The following is a 5,792-nucleotide window of genomic DNA, read 5'->3' as shown; positions in this document are numbered from 1 at the left end:
CTAGTGGCAGAAAGGTGAAAGACTGGATGAAGCAAAGTGGATTGTGACCCAGAAAGTTAACAAACTGAGACGAGGGTTTTTGACGCTGCTATTTCCCTTCTTATGGCATCCCCTGTAAAATAAGCTGCTAACATTTTTAGTGCATTACCTTGTATCTGTAACTTGTACATGTAAAAGTGCCAAAATGGATATTTGGAGGAGTGCCAGTGAAATCTTTTGATTGATCCATTGTCCATTGTCATCCCACCACTTAAAAAACACTGGGAACAGTCCTGTTTGTCCTAACTGGAAACAATAGCATATGTCCTTGTGGTGTTTTCTTGATGGTGGGCGGTCAATTTTTTTGTGAGACTGGTATTTTATTAAGTAATACCTAATTAACAAACATTGATATGAATGAAGGATACAGTGCTGTGTTACTGAATACTGGAATGCCCAATTCTTTTCAATATTAAAATATATTAATCATTTTTGTTACCTGTCATAACAGTGTGGTCCCAGTGTGCATTCCCATATCGGTTATTGTACTATTGCAGGTTTATTTGTGATACGTGAGATACTTGTCACCATCCTGTAAAACTTGTCCACCATGTAACTGGGTTGATTAATTCCCAATGCCTTGTCAATTGACAGATTTTTTTAAGGCACAGACTCAAAACTCTTAACCTAAACATTTACATTTACATTTATGCATTTGGCAGACGCTTTTATCCAAAGCGACTTACAAAAGAGGATCTAATATTCAAACTACAGCACAATTTATACAAAATGCCTTACATTAAGTGCAATATGCCAGGAAGTAATAAGTGCATTAAAGAAAGACTTTCAGTGCAGGAGATGCTCTCGGAAGAGCTGGGTCTTCAAGGATTTCTTGAATGCGGAGAGGGTTTCTGTTGCTCTGATAGTGCTTGGAAGCTCGTTCCACCAGCGTGGTACCAGAGATGAGAATAGCCTCGACTGACCTGTACGGGGGGTTGTCCGTGTTAGTTGGCGCTCCTTTGAGGAACGGAGAGGGCGGGCGCTAATGTATGGTTTTAAGAGTCTATTGAGGTAGATGGGAGCAGAACCAGTGAATACTCTGAAGGCCATCATTAGTGATTTAAATTTGATGCGAGCAGCTAAGGGTAGCCAATGCAGCTCAACTAATAGAGGTGTGACATGTGCTCTTTTAGGCTGCTTGAAAACCAGTCGTGCTGCAGCATTCTGGATCATCTGTAGCGGTCTCACATCACAGGCTGGAAGACCTGTCAGGAGGGCGTTGCAATAATCTAGACGGGAGATTACTAACGTCTGAACAAGGAGCTGTGTTGCATGTTGAGTTAGGTATGGCCTAATCTTCCTTATGTTGAATAGGGAGAAGCGGCACGATCGATAGCGCTTATAGCGCTGAATGTTTGGCCCAATTTTGGAACAATATCTGAAGTTCTCTTATGGCCCACAGTTGGCCTTGAAAACACGGTGCTGACTCAGGGTGAGTCGGGCTGCCTCAACTCAGTCACAGGTCCACCTTGGCCCACGTCTGGCCAATACAACGTTCCATTACACAAGTCAAGTCAAGATGTATCTGCTATCTGGAATGTTTTTTTTTTTTTGCATGTTGAACACATCTGATCACATTAATCTGTGCCCTCTACGAGTTAAGAAGATCCATAAGCTGCATTTGGCAAACTAGTTCCAGCTTTGTAGCATGCCATTCCTGAGTTGAAGTGGATGTCAAACACTAAACTGTGCAGGACCAGCCATTGTTCTGCCGGACCAAAGGGAAAGAGGTTTGTATCTCCTTGTTTACCTCTGTTGATTGCGTATTTACGTTAAAACCTCTGTGGAATGCAAGATGGGGCTTCCTCACGTCTAAAAGACGATGGAAAATACTGACTGCTGTTAAGCGATGGCTACTCGGGCAGGCACTCAATTCAACTGTAGCTTCTGCTCCTCTTCTCAACAGCGTGTAAATGTGTGTGTATGCGTGTGTCTGTCTGTGTGGTGCTAAAATTAGCAACATGCTATCAAGCGGCAGGTTGTTATCAATCACCAAAGCTTGGCTGACAGAAACGATCGAGAGAGGGAGGGGGAGTGTCTAGGCAGTGGGGGGATAGAGAGAGAAAGAGAGACAGCATCATCCAGACCAATCCAGTAGTACCACTATCACATCCTGACCCTTCCATGTCCTGATATCTCTGACAGTTTTTACAACTCAATTTCAGACACCTCTACCTCACTTCTGCTGCTGCTTTTTTCACTGCTTTAAGGTGGAAGTGCAGGTTGACTTAATTTCACTGTGTGAAGGTCAGTAGATAAGCTTCCACTAGGTGCTAGCACTGATTGCACTGATTATTTGAAACCAGGCATTGGGAGTATTGACTATCAGATAGATTGTTCTTAGAAAAAACAACAATTACAGCATAGATTAAAAATGTTTATTAACTAATTGTAAATATACACTGGATAATATGTAAAATAACCTATGCCACTCCATTAGAGCTTCACATAGGGCCCAGCTCACTCTCTTCCTACCAGCAACCACAACATTTCTATCACAGAACAATTAAACAATTAACCACTAAGGTTGCTGTGCTCGTATATGATCCAATCAGCAAGCAGCTACCCCTAACCAGTGACCCAAAATACCCACTACTTCACAAGCTAGTCACAAGGGTCATCAGGTAGGCACCTCCCCTCTTCTGTGTTTTGCTGAATTAAGCCCACAGCAGTATAAGGCAGAACTGAGGCTCAACGGTGAAATCTGGCATCCCACACCCACCCCATCCAAGCCAGCTTTATAGTTCTACCCTTACCCTTAACCATCAACAACTATAAATCCACACTGGCCTCTATGGTGACTAAGGCTGTACCTCACCCCACTGGCACCGTTAATGCATGCTCAGTTACATGTGAGCTTTACATGATTTGTCACCCACCAAACACCACAATAACATGACAGAGTGCTCCACTCACCTGCCCTGTCCTCCACATTCCTAAAACATATCTCAGTCATTCCACATTTACAGTGTTTTTCTCCAACCAGTCTGTGCTCTCCTTATCCATAAATACTGACTAGACCTTCCCGCTACTTCTGAACTCCTCCACTGCTCCCTTTAGTTTTTCAGCCCTGACGCCGAACTGAATAAGCAAAGAGGCGTCAGACTTGGCTATAAATCCCCTAACACATATTTTCACCTCTCTTACATGCGCCTGCCACCCACGTTCCCTCACCTATCTGTTTACTTAAAGAGTACAACACCATAAAAATCTTGTCCAGGGTGTGTTCCTGACTTGTGTTTTGATAATTTAGGGTTGCCTCTGGACACACCATGACCCAGAAATGAATGAATGAATGAATGATGGATGGCCAGGTGTCCACTTGATTACTTTTAGCTATGCTACATGCGCATATATATCCAGAAAAAAAACACTTTTAGTTCCCCAAAGAACCGTTCAGTTGAGGGCTTTCTGTGATTTTTTTTTTCTTATACATCTGTCCACTGAATAGTTCTACAAGATACTTGGAATTTGTTTATTTATAGAGCCTGTCCAGAAACACTTTCTGGCATCTTTTTACATGAAGAACGTAGAAAATCAGCATATGCTACAGCCCCGCTGATGTTTCAGATGCGCCCGTAAATATGTCTGAGGCCTAATGCTGCATAACTGCCCAAGAGCCAGACATCTCTCCATTAATAAGATATTCATGCTGCTTATTTGAAAACAATCTAAACAGTATTGATGCATGCCCAAAATAAAATACGGACCTATGAAAGATTTGGCCCGAACATAAAGATGGCCCCACTGTGCTCTGCAGGTGTGTGGCCAAACTGTGAGTCCATTAAATCAGGATTACCGTGTTTTGCTCTTGCTCTCCAGCAGAGAATCAGACCCATGTCATTCTTTCATGTCCTGCGTGCAAAGCTTTTAAGTGCGCTCTTCTCTACAGCCTGTCAATCAGGGTGAGGGGGAAATAAAACGGACCTCTTTAGTCTGATTTTTTCTGTCCATTGCAGGTTGTGATGAATGGGCAGTTCTAAGCCGGCCAGTTCTAAACCCCCACCCCCTCCAGGGGGTTTCTGTTTGATCTCCACTTCTTGTCTGACCAGGAGGGCTTACAGGACGGCTGAGGCTTGTCAGGACCAACTGGGCAACACTAATGGCTGCGGATGGTGGGACCCCTAAGCTCTACCTATCCCCTCGTTTGGGGCAGGTCTATCTGTGTAGTGCTTAAAGGGATTGAGGGCGCTTATGGGTAGTTTAAGTTGATTTTTTTTTTCTTTCTCAGTTTTGGAAGAGGTGGAAATGGAATTGATTTGGGTGATTGCTGAGTGGCCTCAGGGCAAAAAGCTGTTGGGGTCCTTTGCATATGCTCTTTTGATGGTAATTAGAATTAGACGCACATTAGGCTCCAGATGAATGATATAAGTGGTGGAAATGAGAGCTGATCAGACAAATTCTTTCCAGAGTTCAGAATCATGTAGGTCGTGGAAATCATATAGTTTCCATGAACCTAGAAATTCTAAACAGTGAAAAAAAGTTAGTACTTATAACCTGAATTTATATATAAGCTTACCTGTGCTCTACCTCCTTTCACATGATAAAAAGAACCCACAATTTAAGTTAAGTATTTACTGCAAGTTGAACCACAATTTTTGGCATGATTAAAAACATTATATACATTCCTTTCAGATTGTTATTTCAGATTTCAGATGCTGGGCTTTTATTGCAGTCATCCTCCCCCCAATCAACATGGCTCACATAATTCATTTGATTGTTTTAATTCCAAGCTTAAAATGAAATTCATGAAAAATATAACATATCATAGACTTCACTTAAAAGTAAAAAGCTCATATTAATATAAATTGGCCATGCTACACTGATTGGTATGTGGGCAGACTAAACGGGAAAAGGCAAATTTGTTTCAGAATATGATGGACTCGCTCATGTGATGCACATTCAGTGTCACATCTGTGCAAATTCAACTAATCATGTCTCCAAGGCAACTATTTGCATATGTTAATTACAGAATATAAAGTAGGAGGGGAGGACCAATTCGACATCAGACAAAGCCTAATCTGAATAAAGAAAGCACATGAGATGCATAATGATTATTATTCAGGGGCTTAGATTATAGGTGAGAATAAATGAGTCGCATTTGTTAATTGCTCTTAGAGATATGTCAAGTGGACGTCAGATGCAGGGTCAAAAACCAGACTGAGGGGTTTCTGGTGTTGTTCACCAGTGTCAGAGCCTCATAATTGTGTTTCATAAAGTCATTTATTCTAGCAGTATTAAGTATGAAGCTAAATATAAAGTTAAAGACTTCAATAATTCACATGAAATATGGATTTTTTTTGCACATTAGTCCTGCTTAATATGCCTTTTGAGCTGGCTTGTACAGTCTTGTTTTTTTCTATATTTTATTTATTTATTTTCGTTTTTAAAGCAGTGGTGACATGTCACAATAAACGTGTTCATTCTGTGTGTTTACTGAGGTGTGCAGTAACAGTTTTAACTCCAGGCTCTACCCAATCAGCTTCCTTCTTAGGTAGGCACCTTTCATCTTATCATGCTCTTTTCATTCCCTTCCATTGTTTGCTTTGGTGCAGTTGCCATGACGACCAAGCTCCAGGCCCCAGTTGATGGGCCATACCATTATGGATGAGGATGAAGGGAGAGAGGGGGGGGTGTGGGGGGGAAGGGCACTCCAACACTACATCTACTCAATTATCCATGGCAATGATGCACCCATGCCTCTGTAACCATAAATCTACAATGTGCAGAAATGCAGAGATGTGTCAATGACA

This window comes from Hoplias malabaricus, chromosome 17 (genome assembly GCF_029633855.1).
Source record: "Hoplias malabaricus isolate fHopMal1 chromosome 17, fHopMal1.hap1, whole genome shotgun sequence".
NCBI lineage: Eukaryota > Metazoa > Chordata > Actinopteri > Characiformes > Erythrinidae > Hoplias > Hoplias malabaricus.
This window is presented reverse-complemented; position numbering follows the sequence as displayed.